Raw genomic sequence first — 21,139 nt, forward strand, 5'->3', positions numbered from 1 at the left:
TGCCAGGTTATGTTAAATATTCTAATAAAATTTCTCTTGCTCAGGGATGACCGCAACCTCTATATACCACTTATGTGCTATTTAGACCCTTGAAATTAGGCTTCTTTGCAGCTTAAGGGATATGTAGGATTTGCAAGGAGTGGTGGATTTAGTTTCTAAGTCCTTGAGGTCCATTTATGAATCAACATACTTGCAAAAAAAAGCAGGCTGGTGTCAGCAGTGGCTGATAGAAACCAGCCACCTTCAGACAGTAAGTTCACTCGTGAACACAAGCAGGGTTCTCTTCGTTTGTGGCTTCTTCTAATTCACACTGTAGTTGCTCTTTAAAGCTCAGCCTTCCTTACAGCAAGGCAATTTTGTTTTAAAATCAATCCTGAGCTATCTGGCCATTATCATAAATACCAACCTGAACCACTGGCAACCTGTAGCTGGGAGAGTAAGGAGGGCATAGAAACAGAGAGCCCTGGAGTGCCAACAGCTCAGGAAGGTGCATTCCAGCCCCCCTGGCCGTGCACTGTGCTTTAAGGCATGCTTTGGCTGTAAATATCAGAATGTGCAGGCTCCTTTGCTAATGGCCTTAGCAAGACACTGTTGCAAGGCCCATGCGCTGCAGGCTTTTCTCTCTTCAAGCACAATAAAAAGAAAAGGTGAAATTGCTGAAGATGAAGCCTTTTGCTCTGTGACTTGCTAATTTCAGTTTCCAGACAACCCTGACTTAGGAAATGAGTCAGATGGTTATTATTTACTCATCTGCTCTGCAGTTTCTGCTGTCTTAATCATTTTGGTTGTAGCTGGGAGTGTTACCTTCTTCAAAATAAAGGCTTGAAAGATGAACGACTAATTGCAGTCTTCACTCCTTTGATTACACAACAGCAGGCAGGTACAAGGCTGGCAGCCGTACTAATGCCTAGGATGATGTCCTTTCCTGCAGTGCTGTCGTGGTTTAATGCAGCAGGCAGCCAAATGCCACCCAGCCACTCACTCACTCCCCCACCCCCACAAGTGGAAGTGGGGAGAGAATCAGGGAAAAAAAGTAAAATTCATACGTTGACATCAAAAAAGTCTAATAGAACAGCAAAGGAAGAGAAAATAATAACAATAATAATGATAAAAGAATATACAAAACAAGTGATGCACAATGCAATTTCTCACCACCCACTGACCAATGCCCAGCCAGTTCCTGAGCAGCAATTGCCAATCCCTGCCCCCTGGGCAACCCTTGTTTATATACTGAGCATAATGTCCATGGTATGGAATACTCCCTTGGGCAGTTTGGGTCAGTTGTCCTGTCTATGCTCTCTGTCAGCTTCTACAGGAAGCTGAAAAAGTCCTTGACTGCTTAGCAACAACTAAAAACATCAGTGTATTATCAATGTTATTCTCATCCTACATCCAAAACATAGCACTATCCCAGCTGAAACCAGGACAAGAGTTTAGAGGCATCGCCCAAGTGTTTAGACTATAAGAAGAGTTAGAAGAGATGCAGTTAATAATACAGGGATAGCCAAGGGTGAGGCCATAGCCCAACACCTCCTGCAGCCCCTGTGCATGGATGGACCCCAAGTTCTGACAGCTTCTGTGCTCACAGGGCTCAGGAGGAGTTGGAGCTGGTCCACAGAAGTGCTCCAAAACTGCCATCCTGCATCACAAGGCTTAGACAGCTCTACTGTAATACATCATATTCTGTTTGTCCCTTCCTAAACTAAAGTGAAAAAACCCACCATCCTCTTTTCTGGTCTTTTAATGGTCTATAATTTTGACGAACAGTCTCTCCTACTGGCATGACATCCCTTGCAGTCTAGTCCCACTCACATGGAAATGGAAAGAGATTTCCATAGTGGCAACCATCTATGAAATATTTTGTAAGCGTGCGTACTTCTGTGGCAGCCATCGCTGTGGTATCTGAATACCTCACAAAACCATTGCCACAAGCTCTAACTGCTCGCGCTTGCTAGACAGAGGTTTAGAAAGTGTGGTATATTTGGGGGCTATGTGAAGTTTGAAGTGACTCGCAATAGTGCCTGACTTGCTTGTATCATCTTCCCTCTTTATGCAGCACTTTAGTAGCTCGGTGTCTTATTTGCTTTTGTTATTAAAGCAACACGGTAGAGGTACAGGCTTTTATACAGAGATTTCACATTCACCCACAACCACTAGTGCTGTAATTGTTCCTTTGATAACGAGTGCTGTTTAGTGTCTTGTTTGCTGTCACTGTCACATAACGGTACTAGATGTCACTTATCGTTGGACTTCTGCCCTTTCTACATGTGGTTTTTTTCAGTAATCATTAGACTTTTTTTTTTATAGCAGCAGCTAATGGTCCTGGTGAAATACAGTAGCTGTTGTTTGAATCCGGCGTGCAAATCCACAAAAATAAGTTGTCCCTGCCCTAGTTAACCAGCTTACAGTGTAAATAATAAAAAAGGGCAGCCGATGGGAGAAAGTTAAGCCATTTCTCTACTACTACATTTCCGACACTACCAGCATTTAGCGTCCCCCTCTGAATTGTTGGCAGGATCAAGCCGCTACGAGAACGTAAGTGCTGGTTCCAGACAGGCTGAGAAAAAGTCGGGGGGGGAGGGGAAATCATCAGTTAGCCAACGAGTTTCTCTTTATTGCACTATGTGCACAAACTGCAACCCAAGTATCACACCAACGTTAAGCCCTAGCCACTTACCTACTTCATTAGTTCAAGGATTGTGGTGCTTTTAATCTTTGTGATCTGGGTCACGGCAGGATTCAGGCTAATGTTTCAGTCAATACGGGGCTTCAGTTTCCTACTCCTGCCACTGTTTTGCAGTCTGTCTGTTCTCACTGGAGTCAAGTAAATATGGAGGAAGTCAGATTTTGAAGCTTGGGTTGTTTTCCTTTGATTGTCACATCAGTTAGTTTTGTTCCTTGGTTTGTTACTAGGTTGTTTAAATGACAGTCGTGAAATAAGCAGGGATTAAAACCCCACCGTACTCAGCACTGTGCAGCCCTTTGCCTCCCCAGCTCCCAGAGATACAACCTTGAAAGTGTTTCAGGTGAAAGCAAGGGTTTTTTATGGCTGAGGTTGTGGATTAGTTCCTTGAGTGATGTTTTACAGCAGCCTGGTACCTATCCTGTCTGCAAGGAAGACATCAGTGAAGTGCAGGCAGTTCTCCAATGCCCTTCTCACACTTCCCCTCTCAAAAAACCAACTGCTTCTGCAGCTGACACAACCAATGGAGACATAATCGTCAAGTGGACCAGTCCAAAGAGTTGCAGGAGATCTCCCTGGACAGTCTGACTGGTAGTAACATAAATGGATAGCTTTTCATATACATTTTTAATAGGTGAGCCTGGGCTCTCGGACCCCTCTTCAAAGTACTGGTGCCAACTGTGGCATGAAGATGTATACTCAGAGGCAGTGGCAGTCTTCACCTCAGATGGAAAATTCCCTCCCTTTTTGCCTCCAGCTTGTGGTTGCATCAGAGAAGGATGTGTTAATGTGTGTAGAGGGTCTGAGGGGATGCTGACACACTTCAGGAAGTGTGGAGGAGTTACTCCAGTCCTGTGGTGGGGAGTAACTATCCTGCTGCTAGTAGAGAAGCAGCAGGGAAGATAGATGTACACATATGGGTACCTAATCCAGTTTTGTGGGGTGGCTGTTAATTTCTAATTCAAATATCTGACAAATCTAAATGCGCAAGGGCCTCAGAGAGAGCTCACATGGGGAAAAATAAGATCTGTACTGAGGGAAACCTCTTTGCAATGGAAAATAGGCTGGTGAGGCAGTCTGCTGGTAAGAAGAAAAAATATACCTCTCCCAAACTGTATTCATTCCCTATCTTCCTATATGAAAATGCAGGAATAAGCAGGTAACATTATTGCTTAACACCCACCTGTCCTGCTGGAATAACTGGGCTTGTGTTGGGCTTCTGCTGCAGCTGGTTTGTTAACCCATCTGATAGGAAGGAAGAGGAAGCAACTGTTAGAAGGAAAACTGGAATTTAGATGATCGTACCTGTCAGTTTGATCTGAAAGTGTTGTAAGAGGATTGGGAGGAGTCCAGAATGGAATAAAATCTGGGAAGAGGTTTGGAAGCTGTGGAAGCACACACAGAAGCGTGGCAGTGAGGGCAAAGGGTGGGTGTGATAAAAAGATCCCCGAAGAAAATCCCAGGGAGAAGTGATAGTGAAATAAGCAAGTTCAAGCACAGGTGACTTTATTTGGGACTTATGCCTAGTTGAGACTGAGGTTTTACTAACAATAATATGATTTTTTCTGATGATGTATATATTGACAGTAAAAAATGCACTCTGCATACAGAGCTATAAAAAATATGTCAGTGTACTTTGTTTTGCTGTGTGTAACTGGACTAAACCATACCAGTATAATTGCTACTATGCCAGAAAGGCATTATGCTGCTCTGTGTTAGCATAATTAAAGTAGCAGAACTTGTAAGCATAGACGAGTCCCTGAAGACTTTGGAATCTAGTTTGGAGTCAGGCAGGGCTGCTGGTCTCATTTGTATTGCATTGCTTTTTCAAAATATTTTTCTGTTTTGGTTTTTGCACAGAAGTATTTCCTTATTGTCATATAATCCCTCTCAGAGTACTGTATGCACTTAACAGCATATGCTGGTTTGTTTCTGAAAGGTTTCTTCTTAATGTGTGGAGCTGCTGAAGCTTTGAAGAGAAATTCTGGATCACTTTTTTAATGAGGTGTGGAAAGCAAACTGTGGGAATAAGTGGACTTGGCTGGACTGTAACTTCCCTAGATCCCCTGGGAGTTTTGATTGTCTGAGGGATGCAAGAGTTCCATGTTAAGAATATCCCAGAAGCATGACGTTCCTGAAGGAAATACTAATCATCATCATATGGATCCTAAACCTAGCAGCTTCTGAGATTTCAAATATTTACACTGTACCCCTTACTTCAAAGGAAATACACCCAAAGGGAGCAGTTAGATGCTTCACAATAAAGTCCATAAATATTGTAAGGCAGTAAAAATATGTTCCAAAACAATTAATAACATTAACATTAATAACCTGTCTGAAATACAGTAACTTCAGCAAAATGTATAGGAGAAGATTTTGACCTCCCTCATCCTTTGAGAAAGGCAGAAGCACCGTCCTAAATACTAGGGAAAAGAATAGCAAAGCATCGTCATGCCTCAGCCCTTGGGAAAGATAAGCTAGATCCAGAAAGTATGAGAAGCATTTCTACACACGTCAGTGCAGAGAGGGGACATACTTTTCTCTGAAACACTTGAAATACTCTATCTTTTTAGGAGGAATTACAGCAACAGTAATCAATGAGATATTGGCTAAGAAACTTTTCAAGTAATCGGGAGGATTTTAGATGGAGCAAAAAAAGCCTTGGGGGTTGTGCATATATGTACAACCATCTTTCTTTGAGGAGAGTGAGAAATGGCTCTGTTCTGTGATCCGAATACTGCTAAAAGCAAACGGACCCTCTCTTTGCTCAAACGAGAAGGGTCCTGCTTCTCTAAGGAAGAATATTTGGATTCTGCCTGGGAGGTGCGGTAGAGCTTTGCGTGCTCGGTGTCTGCTGAGTGCGCAGCTGGGTACCTGCGCAGCGCTGGGTGACCACAGACTCATTTCCATGTATGCTATAGCATTCCTTGGGGAGGAGAGGCTCCTAATAGGTCTGTTCATAATGGACGTGTAAGCATGCAAGCTTTATTACCTGCCTCTGCCAACTCACCAGGAAAGTATGCCATTCCTGCACCGACGGATACGTAACCAGGGCTGTTTAATTATCATGTGGCTGCGCTGCCAGAAACACTGGCTTGCTCTGTCCTTGGGCTTTTCACTGATATACACAAAGGAGAAGCCTCTTGCTCCTCTGAATTACTACTGGTATTATTGCAGTCACTGGAGAAAGGGCAAGGCAGACCAGGAAAGAGTTAGGATCTCTGCTTATGAAGAAAGTTGAGGATGTGCTTATTTTAGTGCAATTACAAACTCTGTGCCTGAAACGTGTATGACATTTGAGATATCATAATTCTAAAAAAAACCCCCACCAACATTTAAAGGACTTTCTGCAAAGAGCATCCATTATAATACTGTAAATGGTAGGATTTAGACATGGAGGAGTTTTTCTCTGCCTCTTTCCATGCTTGCAAACTAATGCTCTGAGGCAGACCCGCAGTGTTGCCATTACAGTTGCTGTGCAGAAGAGTCTGATTACACAGACGCTGTTGTGAGCTTGAGAGGCAAAAAAATACAGCAAAAGAAAGTTGAGGGATTAAGAAGGAAAAAAGAGCGCAAACCCTAGCCAAACCAAAGCCACAGGAAATGGAGTCTGAATCTAAGAGCAGGAATCTAGACAGAAAGGGATTTGGCAGGAGAGAAATTGTTGCAAGGACTTAAAGGACAAATATAAGGCCCAGTCCTATAAAACTTGTGCTGGTGATGAGTCTTCATCCATGCAAATGAACCCGTTTGCATGACACTACCATAGTTTGTAGGTCTAGGATATTAGAAAAATACCGTCTGTTAAAAAAAGGGCAGCAGCACTGAAAAGGGAACAAAAGGTAGGAGCAGTATAATGTAGATAGAAGAGGGATCGCTTGCTTTAAGCTCTCTTTGGCTGGGCAGCAGGGCTCATACCCACAGAGACAGGTAGCGACTGTTCTTTTCCAAATGGGGAGGGTGTTTGTTGGGAAAACAGTGCCTCTGGTTGTGACAAAAAGGGGTACGTTTCACATATGCTTATTTGCCAATTCTTCTGTTTCCGTCAGGATATTCCTTGTCATGCTGGATTTCTTCCCAGCCTCCTGTGGATTTTGGAAAGCCTCCCATTCAGCTGCCATGTGGAAGGCTTTGAACTTAAAATGGGAACAGCCGAAACCCAGCACTGAGGGGACCCTCATAATCCTCTCCCCATTTCTTTCTTCCCCACCAGGACCACCAGGAAGCTGGCAGGCACCGTACTGGGAATAGCAGTGCTGGCAGTGTGAAAAAGTGGGGTTTGCAGCACAAGGTGAAAACTTTTGAAGACAGAGGCATGGGTGTTTAATTGGAAGCCAGTGCTTGATTAGATTTTAGGCTGGAATTGAATCTCTTTGTTTGCCCACAGGAGGGGGATGATGAAGAGACACCTGTCCCAGAGCCATAAAAGTGTGTGGAAAGGCTCCAGAGAGAAATACTCCATCACTGTGGAAAACCAGGTAACATCAGGATTTCTTTGTAAAAAATCAACAAACTGCTTTCCCTTCAAGGAACAGAAACAATGACGAAGAAAATGCCATCTGTGCATCAGCTCCCCTCTGACTGTAAGTGTGTCTTAAGTCAGGAGAAAAAGAACTGCAAACTAATTAGCTGATAAGCACGAGCAATTAATTTAGCTGTGACATACAGTAGGTAAGTCTTATATCAGTGTGAGTTGTGTGCAGCTAAATCTGGCTCATAAAACAAACATAATTTCGGGCAGCTACTCAGCAAAGTCCTGTCCTGCTTCATTCCATGTGGAAGCACAGTCATGGCACTGATATGTAACGTATTTATTTGTCCATATGTCTGATGTTTGCATATAGGGTCTGAACTAGAAAGACAAAGAAATACCCTGGAATATGGTTAATATTGCTGTCAATGTCCTTGACACACCCGGTGGTGTGTTTACCTATTATAGCACATTTCAAAAGATCCCTTTCTCACTAGCCTGAGGAGCTGCAGAGAGCTGTTGGTGCAAGAGAGCATGACAACTCACTTTCTTCACTTCCTGCCTTACGCTCTTGCATAAAGCTGTGGTCACCAGCATAGAAGAAAAAACAATGCATATGGTTTTTGTCCTTCTTTTTAAGGTCTTTATCAGGCTTCTTCCTTGGCGCAACAGAATTAAGTGTCAGTTCTGCTGGTGAGACCCTCATGGTTGTGTGGACACTGCAGAGCTGCAGGAGATGGTGCAAAGTGCTGCACCTCAGGAGGGGAGGTATAGCCAGTCCCATACATACCCCTCACAGTTTGCTTTGAGGTGGAGGTTTCAGTAGGGGTGTAAAAAAGTATCCCATCAGCTTACAGGAATTTCCTGCAACTTCGAAAGTGGCTGTTCTCTAATAAAAGGTGTCTCACAAAAGAGGAGTTTGAGCCATGCAGGAAATTTAGACGTCAAAGGGCCAAGCACTGCATTGTCAGTAGACGTGTGGGATTTAAAACCTTCAAGAGCTTTGTTCCTTTACAAAATACATGGGGGAGAAAGAAACATCTGAGTGAATGAATGGGGCAATTTAAGAATAGTTACTTTTCCAGATTTTACACAAACAGAGCTACACACTTTTTTTTCCCCTCCAGTGTATGTGAGAAATAAATTATTTCAGTTTTGTTTAAAAATCAGCTTGGTGCTCCTGGTCAGGAAAATGCCTTATTGCTAAAATTCTAGACCTTGCACGGAGATACTGGGCTAATTTATGGATGGGAGGTACTGATCCTTAAAAACCCATCCTTTAGAATATGTCAAGTTTACCAACCCAAGCCTAGCTTAGGAAAGTATGCTCTAATCTGCCTTTTCCTTCAATAGTGTGGGGAAAAAAAAAAAGAGTATATTTTTGACTTTTAAACTATTTGATTGTCTTCTTAGATCACACCCAGTGGACCCTGTCTGAATATCTGAGTGAGGGAAGTATATTGCATAACTTGGCTGGTCCTGATGTGTTTTCCCGTTTGTATCTCGCATCGGTTCATACATGCTCCTGAAAGAGTGCACATGGTCCTGGCCATATGATGCACCACTGAGTTGACAAACACAAAGCTAGCCAGGAGATTCGTGGACCCATCTCTTACCGTGAATCTTGAGAATGCATCTCGCTCCATATCCCTTAGGAAATATACCAAGTACCCTTAGATACTTGTTCTACCTCACCCACCCAGGGCAAGCAGTTCTGGCATACTACAGATGCTATATCAGCTTGGAAAAGGCATATCAAATTCAATCAAGTAATCAAATTCAGCAGATTACCTGGGATTATTTTTTTGTTCTTCTGGGATGTCCTCTGCTGGTCACTTGTATTTGTGTAGGTATACAGCATCAGGAGGAGAAAAAAACTCTCCACTGAGGAGGTTTCTGAAAGAGAACAGGAGGCAAGATAATTCGTTCAGAGCAGTAATCAACAGAAGTTGTGATGCAGTATTCTAGCTTACTGGTATTTCACTATCAATGGTGCGCATGGGCCAGCTCCTGATAACTGTGAGGATAACCTTCTTATACACCCAACTGGGAATTGTTTGAGTCAGCAGCATTGATTACACTTTATACAAGTGTAGTAATATCACCCAATGTATCACGAGGGAGAGGATGATTTATTGATCTAAATCATGCAAGGGGAATATTTTTGTGCCGTTACCCAGAGATGAGAGCCAAGTTGCTGCTGCCTGCAGATGGATGTTTCAGAAGTGCCCTTTGCTCCTGCAGTACATCTGCCCAGAAGGTTAGCCGGCCATTGCGCCGTAAGCCAGCTAACCTCAACTGCTCTTTGGGCTTTGTCTTAAAAACAAATATTAGTCACGTGAGACATTTGAATACTTAGAAAAATTACATAACTAAGTACTTTCTAAAGCATGCAGTATATCTGTTTCAAAGTACAGAGCATTTGAAAGATCGGTGGTCAGGGATTTATGAAATGATTTATTGTGTCAGTGACCACTTACATACTTCATATCAATGGATTATTTTTCTTTGTCACAGGAAGAACATTTGTTTTTATCCAGGGCCAAAACCTGAAGTCATTATTCATTTTATTACTTAGGCAAAATTCTCATTAGAGACTTAAAGTGTTTGGCTCAAGGCTCAATATTTCAAAGGAGAATGTATTTAGAACAGAAAACAGCAGAAAGATCTCTGTAAACATCCGAACGTCTCTTTAAACTCGTTCTACAAACCCATTAAGTCTGTAGCAATGCAGAGAAAGTTAATTCAGCCATAATTCCCACTCTCCTTCCGTGCCAAGAGATGGATGTGTTTACTCCTCGTGTAGATAACTTTGTTTACGCTCTCCCAAGCTTGCCTTTGCATCTCTCCTCTTACCACCTTCACCAGAGGTGAGCCCTGCTGCCCTGCTTTACAAGCCTGCTGTGATGCTTATCGCCCTGGCGTCCGAAAAGATCTCGGGCAGCCTGTAAGTAAAACCAGACTAGAGCGATAGAGCCTTTCAAGTGTGCTGTCAGTGAACAAATGATGTGGTCGCTGAGGGAGCCTAAAATGAAAATAAACAGCGTACGGGTTTCAAATTGGCCTGAGGGGCCCCAGGGAGATATTGAAGGAATATAGCGCAAACCCATCAGCAAGCATCGCTGATGTGCACTGGGCATGCATATTCTCACCTAACTCAATTAGAGAAGTCGTATCTGTATAAATACAAGGTACCAGATGATTCTGCAGGTATGTTTTCAAGTTTAATTGGATACTTTTAAAATATGGAAGTGGCTTACCTGTAATAAATTATACTTTCATCAGTCTTTAACTAGATTTGACAATTCCTTGGGGCAGGAATTATCTTTGGTTGTGGTGCACATACGGATGACAATTAAAAATTTAGTAATGTATGTGAGGAGAACTGGAAATGACTGTAATTTGCTTTGTTTTTCTGAAGAGTCTTAAAACTGGCTTCTGCAGACTTGGGCTACAGCAGCTCTATGTCTGTAAGAGTAGCAAGCTATAAGATTTCAGAGGTCAGTTTTCAGTGTTAGAGTTTCCTCATGTAAATTACACCACTTTCCATCCTGAAAACACGTTCTCCCTCTTCATCCATATATATCAAAGCATAAGAATGACATTATTCTCTGAATTCTCAAAATTAAAGTGATGAACAGGAATGGTTTGGGAAGGAGAGACCTAAGTTTCACTTAGTCCATCTTCTTGATAGCAAAGACAGAGAATGCTTTTTCTTGAGTATCCAAACCTGCATGAGGATGAAGTAGACTAATTCACCTTCACTCGATATAGCTTTAAGATTTTGAATTCACATCGTCCAATATGATCTATGGCCCGATAGCGCTGTTTCATTATTCCACTGTGTATTCCCCCAAGTCAAAACATCAGTTACCTGAAATGACACTCTTGTCTGTTCAACCAGAGATAAATGTGTATAAGTACTAATTTAACTCCAACTGCAGGGCAAATGTGAGCAGATCTCAAATACTGGTGCACAGATGTGAAGCAGGTTCATCATTCAAATGAAACATGCATTTTTTAGGTAATCTCCTATTCAGAACACTGTAAAGGCCACCAGCTATAGTCAGATGAGATTTTTTCCTCTCCCATGTTCACCAAACAGTTGTTATGCATATGGACAGTTGTTTTGCCCATAATATATTAACCTTGATAACACTTGTGTATTTCAGGTATACCAAATTAAGTCTTTTCTATGTGATCTGGGAAATATGGGTAGCACAGAGAGATTAATGGTCTTCAGTATGCAATTGCCATATTTAGCATATGCCACACATGGAATATTTAATGTCCTTTTGCCTCCTTTTTTAGGTTGCAAAGGCAAGTACTCAGGCCTGCTGAAACGCCAGGTTGGTTTTTTTTAAAAAAAACTGCCTGTAATGCATAATTCTGTTTCTTTGTGTATCTATTAGCACGGTCTCCAACTGCTAGTTTTTTGGCAAGCGACTGGACCTATTTGCAACGTCCAGATGCATGGTAAAGTGATTTTCCCACTCGAGCCAAGATGAACCTTTCGGGAAGGGGGCACGTGCTACCCAACCACTGCGGGATGGCGCCGGGCTCCTGGCTCGGCTTGGTCTGGGAGATCATTGCCAGCGGCAAGTGGTAGACATCTGGATGCAGAAAAGGCATCCGAGTCCAGGCTGTGCCACCTTGCTTGGGTCCATAGCACCACGCACAGGCATCCATCCTATAGATCCTATGCATGCTGCGCTGTGCCCAGCCTTCTTGCTTTCTGTCCTCGTTGCTGCCCGAACGTGTGTAGCCTGTGCAAGCACCACCAGCCCCTCCAGGAGCAAGCACGGCTGGTGTGCTCGGGCACTGGCTGTACCCGAGGTGCTCTTGCAAGCTTGCAGGAGAGATAGTAAGTGAATTTAGTTTCCAGGGCAGCCTCTGGGTCACGCGTAATAGGTCACTCTTAACAAACGGCGTTGACGCGGAGCTGGAACGGCGGTGAGTGAATGAAACTTAGCTCTCTCCTATTTGAGCAATGGAATTTATTCCCAGCTCTGACCTTGTGCAAACTCTGTTTCCATATTTATCGCACGGAAAGAATGACCATGGCTGCTGCTGGCAGCGTGGGCAGGAGGCCTCCTCAGCAGGAGGGGCTCCCAGCCTTGGTCTGCGCACCAAGGACCCAAAACGCACCTGGTGGTGCTGGAGGAAGGAGAGAGGAGGCATATCCTCTGCTCTCCCACCTGAAAATGGGGATGTCGCAAAAGGCTGCTGAACCCAAACGGCACATGGGGTGTGGAGCTGTGCGGGATGTTGGGCTCTGCTGCTCCCCAGTGTTTCTCTTCCCCCCATCCCCTAGGTGACTCTGGGTACGGCGGGGCACTATCCAGAGCTTTGCCTCCAGAGAGGGGTGAGGAGATGGCCCCGAAGTGCTGCTCTCTCCAGTGGTGCCATTGCAGCTGGAGGTGGCAGGTCAAGGAGGCAGCAGCCTTCCGTTCACCCTCACGCTTGAAACCAACAGCTGCGTCTCAGAGAGATGGGTTTGTGGTGAGAGATGCTCTGCTCTCTCTGCCACCTTCCCAGGCGGCCAGAAGGAAGGGAGGTTTCTTCATGAAAAAAAATCTCCCCTTCAAATCCGTATCTCCTCTTGCCCTGCCAGGGGCTGCTTAGCTGCTTGTACAGAAGCTGCCCAGTCCTGTGCTCCCTTCTCTCCTGCCTGCCCCTCTCTGCTGGGAATGCACTTTGCCAGAAACAGCGACTGATCTCCCCGAGCACACAGGAAGCGTCACGCTAAAAAAAGCTAGCAGCTTGTGTGAACAGAGCTAAGTTTCCCACAAGGTGTACTTTTTCTACCTTTGTTACTTTTAAATGCAAATACGTTACGATAAAAAGATGCAGAGAAGGTATAAGAGGGCAGGGGAGGGAGCCCTTGGGACCCGTCTGCTTTTGCATTCGGATATCCTGAGCCTAGAGAGACATTTGTGCTAAAGGTTATTTCAAAGGAGCTCAAAGGGGAGGCTTATTCTTACTTAAGGATTTTTGTTAATCAGCCGTGACGCACCTCAAATCATTCACCTCCCTGGGCTTTATCTGAAATAAGTCCATGTGTTCCCAGGCCACCTCAATGGAGGAAGGAGACATCCTATTTTGGTTCAAAGTGTAGGTTCTCACAAAGCACTGAGAATAAAAGCCAAGCCCAATGCGCAGGCACAGCAGTGCTCACACCGCTGCTTGCCAACCCGCAGGGTTGCCATGGACGAGGGCTGTGGGGAGGGATTCCCCAGCCCAAGCCTGCTTTTTTGGGTGGTTTGTGGCAGCCCGGCAAGAACATGCAAAGAGCAAGAGGGGATCTGGAGCTGGTGGACCTAATGACTCAGCTGCAGGCTTGCTAGGGAAAAATCATTATCTCTTGTAAGTCTGGAGGCAGACCATAGCTTCCTGCTACGCGTGATTGATAGATACAGAAATGTCAGAGGCTACCAACAAATTGCAATCATGGTAGAGGAAAATTTTGTTGTATATTATGGCCCAGTGAGCAAACCTTTTCTTTTTCTGTGGGTGTTTCAGTCTCTCTGTGTCAAGGTGGGGCTGGGTGCTACTGCAACCTGCACTTCCTAGCCCCCCGCTTGCGTCCTGATTGTGTCAAAGCCGCCTAGAGAAAGTAGAATTGCAGCTGAGTTAGAGCTGAGCAAGATTAAACTGCTCTTTTTGTTTGCACTGTTTATCTTTTCCCTTGCCAGTGCACTTCCCCGCATTCCTCTGGTGCACTTTAGAACAAGTAAGCCTTTTGAAACGATTCTCCTAGCACACCGAGAAACCACCTCGGGCAGTCATCAAGAAGCCAGGCTCAATCTAAGTGAGGCAGGCTGGCAAGAAAGAACAAAGGTGAAGCTTTCTGCCTTGGAAAAGTGTGAAGCCGACTGTTGCAGTCTGCTGCAAAGGAGATTTTATTTAGAACCACGCACACAAATATGGTCGTGTAAAATACCATAGAAGATGTTCAAACCGAACCAGCAGCAGACCTTTCTTGCTAATGATGTGGTACAAATAGTTTGAGGCTTAAATCAGACAAGAATAATATAAGAAAATTTATCTACTGCTTTTCTGCCTTTCTGCTGGGTTCACACAACACTATCTTCATCGCTTCTTTTGGCATCAGTTCCTCTCCATAACGTGAGCCTTCTACTTCCCCTGTGCTCTGGCCTTTTGAAATGCTTTCATGAGAAGTGCTGTAGGTCTCTCATATTTAAAGATGAATACTGATTGTAGAGGTATAAAAAATACATTGGTACTTACAGTTGAGCTGGGGAAAAAATGCTTCTAAGGTATCATTATTTTGCCATGATAAGATGCTGTGGAGGCTTACATATTAATGTTTGATTTACCACAGCATGACTTCAGTGGTGGAAGATGAGCAGTGTGCATCAACACAAGGCATGAAGAGAGCAGCAAAAGGTTTCATGCATGGATCTGTCTGTCAATTTGATAAATCAGTAAGTGCCGACTTTAAAATAATATAGAGGGGCATCAGAGGCTTCAATGGGAGGATGATAATCCTTCCTGAGTCGAGATTTTTGTTCTCTTTAGCTCAACCTTCATAGTTTCCTTTGGTGAAAAAAGTTTCCGGTTTGATGACGGCAATGCCCAGACTGGACGCCTGGCCAGGAAGGCAGGTCACAGCAGTGGAAACCCAGCTACAGTTACACGAGGAACTGCCTTCAGTGGCACCTGGGCTTACAAAGACCCTATGAGGAAATGATGGCTCCGCGTGCTGAACCTGTTTGGAAATAACCGTATGGAAAATAAACAGCTTTGGTCGTGCCAAACAGGATTTGCCATGGACGAGGGCTGTGGGGAGGGATTCCCCAGCCCAAGCCTGCTTTTTTGGGTGGTTTGTGGCAGCCCGGCAAGAACATGCAAAGAGCAAGAGGGGATCTGGAGCTGGTGGACCTAATGACTCAGCTGCAGGCTTGCTAGGGAAAAATCATTATCTCTTGTAAGTCTGGAGGCAGACCATAGCTTCCTGCTACGCGTGATTGATAGATACAGAAATGTCAGAGGCTACCAACAAATTGCAATCATGGTAGAGGAAAATTTTGTTGTATATTATGGCCCAGTGAGCAAACCTTTTCTTTTTCTGTGGGTGTTTCAGTCTCTCTGTGTCAAGGTGGGGCTGGGTGCTACTGCAACCTGCACTTCCTAGCCCCCCGCTTGCGTCCTGATTGTGTCAAAGCCGCCTAGAGAAAGTAGAATTGCAGCTGAGTTAGAGCTGAGCAAGATTAAACTGCTCTTTTTGTTTGCACTGTTTATCTTTTCCCTTGCCAGTGCACTTCCCCGCATTCCTCTGGTGCACTTTAGAACAAGTAAGCCTTTTGAAACGATTCTCCTAGCACACCGAGAAACCACCTCGGGCAGTCATCAAGAAGCCAGGCTCAATCTAAGTGAGGCAGGCTGGCAAGAAAGAACAAAGGTGAAGCTTTCTGCCTTGGAAAAGTGTGAAGCCGACTGTTGCAGTCTGCTGCAAAGGAGATTTTATTTAGAACCACGCACACAAATATGGTCGTGTAAAATACCATAGAAGATGTTCAAACCGAACCAGCAGCAGACCTTTCTTGCTAATGATGTGGTACAAATAGTTTGAGGCTTAAATCAGACAAGAATAATATAAGAAAATTTATCTACTGCTTTTCTGCCTTTCTGCTGGGTTCACACAACACTATCTTCATCGCTTCTTTTGGCATCAGTTCCTCTCCATAACGTGAGCCTTCTACTTCCCCTGTGCTCTGGCCTTTTGAAATGCTTTCATGAGAAGTGCTGTAGGTCTCTCATATTTAAAGATGAATATTGATTGTAGAGGTATAAAAAATACATTGGTACTTACAGTTGAGCTGGGGAAAAAATGCTTCTAAGGTATCATTATTTTGCCATGATAAGATGCTGTGGAGGCTTACATATTAATGTTTGATTTACCACAGCATGACTTCAGTGGTGGAAGATGAGCAGTGTGCATCAACACAAGGCATGAAGAGAGCAGCAAAAGGTTTCATGCATGGATCTGTCTGTCAATTTGATAAATCAGTAAGTGCCGACTTTAAAATAATATAGAGGGGCATCAGAGGCTTCAATGGGAGGATGATAATCCTTCCTGAGTCGAGATTTTTGTTCTCTTTAGCTCAACCTTCATAGTTTCCTTTGGTGAAAAAAGTTTCCGGTTTGATGACGGCAATGCCCAGACTGGACGCCTGGCCAGGAAGGCAGGTCACAGCAGTGGAAACCCAGCTACAGTTACACGAGGAACTGCCTTCAGTGGCACCTGGGCTTACAAAGACCCTATGAGGAAATGATGGCTCCGCGTGCTGAACCTGTTTGGAAATAACCGTATGGAAAATAAACAGCTTTGGTCGTGCCAGGTTTGGTTGGGAACGCTTCCCCTTTCAACAGCTATTTGAATGCCAGTCTATTTTTAGCATTCCAAATATTTTTACAGCACAGTTTTGGCATGAATTTCCATACCATAATATGGAAAGACTAGGTTAAGGTTTTGCTTTTACTTTTTAAAATGAAAGCAGAGGCATAATGCAATGCCCTCTTCAGCCAAGAGCCTGCCAATGAGTGGGATTTGCCTCGTAGTGGGATAGAGAGTAAATATAAATTAGAATCTAACACCTGGAATACAGTGGTTAACACCTTCCATTAGTGTAAACAAGCAGAGCTGTGGTGTCGGTGGAGCCTGGCTGATTTATATCTGCAGGAATCTGACCCTGTGTCTGCGCAACTCACATCAGCTGTGGCTGGTAGGTCCCAAAACAGTCTCATTTTCTGCTCCTGGATAGAGACTTTTCCCTGGTTGCCCCGTGGGACTGAGCAGATATGTCTTCCACACCCAGAGTAAACCCATCAGGGCTGTGCTTTCCCCTTCTGTCCCCTGTGACTCTGTTCCTAGCAGGTCACCTCGGCATGAAAAATCACTTGTCTCTGCAGGTCTGTGCAGGGCCAAATCCCGATTTTGGCTCCCTACAATTACCCCTGCTCTATTTAATGATGTAGGCCTTAGTGTTGAAATGTTCACTGATGCCAAAGGTCCTTGGAAGACAAACTCCTGCTTTCAAACATCACTGCAGAGCCTCCCTGGAAGCTCAGGGGATGAAGGCTCTTCAAGGATTCAGGGACTCCTGAAGACGAGTGGGAAGGTGGGAAACAAAGGTGCTGATTTTGGATCCTGTCACATCCTGCCCACGTTGCTGTGGCTGGTGCTCCCCTGCTTTGCTCAATGGGAATGCTATCATTTTGGAGTTTTGGGGGTCTTTTTTTTTAATTCCCCAGGATACAACATGAAACGGAGGCGATTTGGGTTGCGAGCTGTCAGCGGGCTGCCTGTCAGTCACAATGGATGTGTTGTGCCTTGGTCGCTGTCAGTTGATATTGCAGGAGCAATTGTGATGGTTTATCTGTGCTGCATCGCAGCACCTCAACCCAAAATGGGAGACTGTTCTGGTGTTGACAGGTTTGGCGAGCCCCGGTGGTTTGCTGGTAACTCTTACTCCCTGTCAATGTGAGATGGAATTAATCTTGCTACGGTAGTGGGGTTTGCAGCACCCAAGTGTTGCTGAGCAATGGAAAAACTGGCAGATGTCAGAGCAGAAAGGGGCTTGTCTATAAAGTATAAATCATTGGCAATGTCATAGCGTATTTGGTAAATAGACTAAGAAATTAAAGCAAAGCTAAGGTACAGCTATCCGACCGGAGGTGTTCAGGAAACCACTGCGTGCTCTGGCTTCGTATAATTAAATAGCTGCCCTGTTTCGATCCAGAGGTGGCTAATCTTATAATAGAGGTGGTTTGCTTATAATAGGCAAAGGCAGTCTGCACAGGGCTTCAGTTAGATGCAGAAATCATATTGTCAACAAGAATAATACTTGATTACTAAGAGCTGGAGTCCTGGCCGGGAACAACACATCTTCAAGTGTATGCCCTTATGATCAGAAGGATAATCTATTGATAATCCAGTTTTTAGGAAGAGTATCTGGAAAAGCAGCCCATGAGCAGCTGAGACTGAGTTCTGCCGGGCACCATTGGTGAAAGGATGTATTATCATAGTCCTCAGTACTTAATCATTGAGTGGAATACACAAAAATAGCCAGGAAAGTTGCAGGCTGTGCTGAACGGGTTGAAAGGTTGTGGGAACATGTTCTGGCACACCCTTGTGCTGTGGCGAGACACACGAGGGGGAAGGGGAGGGAGCATTTCAGTGGGCCGGGAAAAAGGGGAATATACTCTTGTTTCCATATAAACTTTCATCTCTCTTTCTGTCTTTCACTCAGCATCATTTTGCTTCCTGGAGCAGAAATAATTTCCATTACGCATTTAATATAACACTTTTCTAATGCATGTAATGTGGAAATGTCTCAGCTACAAATCTACGGTCTCACTCAAACACTGGGAAAAAGCTTTAGTACATTACACAATAAAGTATTTGTAAACACAGATGACTTGAGTTAGGAGGAACTTTGGTCAGCTGAAAAATAAACCAATACAGGATTACAACATGACAACACACGAGCCAAGCAGGGAGCCTTAATAAAACCACCACCATAGCAAGAAGAAACCAAGCCCCTTCACTTGAGCAGGTAGGAGAGCAGATACCCCAAGTAAATTAGGATGAAAAGCCACTTGGCTGGCTACCTGTGATATATATTGAGACAAGGCCCATAAAAACCAGTCATTGTGCCACAGTTAATATCAAATTAGCCGCTTTGCTGCCAGCCCAGCCAAGGCATGAATACTAATGCTGCCCTCAGCTGCCATAGAAATTGTCTCTTTGCATAAGAGCAACGAAGACCTTTTGTCCTTCCTTACTTCACTTGTGCCGGGACTAAGCCAGGAGCTCCAGCTGCATCTCCGAGCAGACAAGCTCTGCTTGGCAGCACTGAACTCGCAGCATTGTATTTAAAACTCACTCTTCTCCGCCTCCCAGGGAGAAAATGGGAAAGGAGGCTGCGCCCAGGTTGTTTGGTAGGGCTGGCCCCAAGGAGGTGTCCCTGCTGGGTACAGATAAAAACGCAGCCAGAACATGCTTTTCTGAGCAATTCAGCTGCGTGGGTGCAGCTGGGGCCCCACAGGCCCTCCCCAAGGCCAGCAACAGGGACAGAAGGTGGTGGGAGACTGCATTTGGGCTGTGTTGACACCAACAGAGGCACAGGGACACAGCCCCAGCCCCAGAGACCTGTTGGGGCCGGGGATGTGGTGACTGTGGGTAACACCCCCCATCACCATGGGCCTGCGCGCGGTGGGAAAGCAGAGCATGATTTTGTACAAATCCGAGACCAAGAGGAAGTCTTTCTCACTCGACAGGAAGGTGAGGGCTTTGCCACCAGGCAGCAGCAGCAGCAGTTCCTTCAGCCTTGGACGGGCAGCAGCATGTCAACAGCCAAACCACAGGTTGTGTTACACGCCACTGGAGCTGTTCTCAATGTCACTCTTCTCTGCCTGATGGGGCTGGGGGTGCCAAGATGAGGAAATTAAGAAATTAATTTCCATGGAGAAAAGTTTTCCTGCTGCCTTCATGCCTGAGAGTATCCTTGGTTTTATGTAATACCACTCACCCAGCAGTCTCGCATCACTTTCTTCAAGGATCGCCTACGTGGTGGAGTTACTGCAGAGCTGCTACTTTAGAATAACCATTTCTGAACAACCCTGTGCAAAAACAGGTTTATTCTGAAACAAGAAAAGCTTATTCTGGTTGATACTCTGTCAAAACGGACTTCTTTCCAACAGTGGATTAGGCTAAATCGGACCAGGTGGAAGAAGAGTGCCCACACACAGAAGGATCAGGAACAGCCTTCAAACTCACATATTTTCAGGGTGAAATGGCAACTATGGACAACTGTGCCATTGCACAGAGGAAATAAATTAGAGTATATAGCTTGGAGTCTGACATGAAGGCACAGCATGGGCCTCTCAAGACCTACTCTTTCTTCTAAGTATGAAGCGATTGGGTGAAGATTAGTTTCTCCTGTTGGTTGCATCTCTTATGCAATGTACTTTTTGTTCTTTTAGTTTTATTCTTATGTTGATTATTTTTGACCCTGCTAACTTTTGCAGACATCAGCTTTTTCTTTATCACTCCCATCCTGCTTCTTAAAACAACTACAAGTGTACAAACAGCTGACTCCCTATGATGTGATACTTCCAATTTTTACATAACCACCTTGCTGTCAAGTACCTGCAGCAAATCAGAGCTAATTGCATTTATGCCAGTCACTTGTTTTCAAGAATCCAGTGGACCTCTTGATCTCAGAGTGTACACACTGTCCCTTCCTCCATCAGCAAAGCCATGAAAATTAGCAGAACAAAAATAATGGTGACACTGAATAATTCAGTAATACACTCCGGCAATATCTGCTGAACTCCTGTCAACACAGCCTACTTTGCTGTCGCTACAGCGTACAGTGGAACTGGCTTTAGACCTACAGACTATTATTAGTCTGGTTTTTGGGCACTTAACACCTTTTGCAAGAACAGGAATAGAACAATAAACTGAGATTTTTATCATAATGATGTTCTAACTAGAAGGATAAAACCCCAACCAAACAAGAGTACACTGATATTTTGTCATAGTTATAATTAAGTCGATGTAATAATGATCAGCTCTACTAGGTCAGCTTAGTCTTTACTGCTTGGATTTCTGTCCATCTCCTCCTCTGCTGTGCTCACAACAATTCAATGTGAGAGCATGCTTACGGGGCAATCAGGGAGTTACATAATTTATGACCCAAATAAAAAAATCCAGGCATGGTACAGAAGTGGATGGTTGAAGATACTTTGCCTAACACTTCACCCATTCTTTAGACAAGAGGGGAGAAGTAAATTATAAAGCTGAGTCCTTGAGGTGAAGGAAAGACACAGAGCGGCTTTGTGTTAGTACAAGTGGAGCTACTACTGTGGCACCTTAATGTGAAGGAACAAAGCACTTCCTTAGCTGTTTTAGTCAAGCTTGAGAAATATTTTGGGTTTTGTATGCAGAATCTATT

The 21,139-nt window shown here is 44.3% G+C and overlaps 1 long non-coding RNA gene across 2 annotated transcripts; it reads left to right on the plus strand.

The window, feature by feature from the left end:
* The first annotated feature begins 2,413 nt into the window (after nucleotides 1-2,413).
* Nucleotides 2,414-14,902, plus strand: LOC106893046. Of its 2 annotated transcripts, none has more exons than XR_001412984.1 (5): nucleotides 2,414-2,535; nucleotides 7,071-7,161; nucleotides 11,466-11,503; nucleotides 14,500-14,602; nucleotides 14,697-14,902. It is a non-coding gene; the product is annotated as an uncharacterized LOC106893046 (long non-coding RNA). The 2 variants fall into 2 exon arrangements; XR_001412985.1 differs by lacking the exon at nucleotides 2,414-2,535 and adding an exon at nucleotides 6,843-6,974.
* The last annotated feature ends 6,237 nt before the right edge of the window (nucleotides 14,903-21,139 follow it).

This window comes from Calidris pugnax, unplaced genomic scaffold (genome assembly GCF_001431845.1).
Source record: "Calidris pugnax isolate Ruff unplaced genomic scaffold, ASM143184v1 scaffold24, whole genome shotgun sequence".
Taxonomy (NCBI): Eukaryota; Metazoa; Chordata; class Aves; order Charadriiformes; family Scolopacidae; genus Calidris; species Calidris pugnax.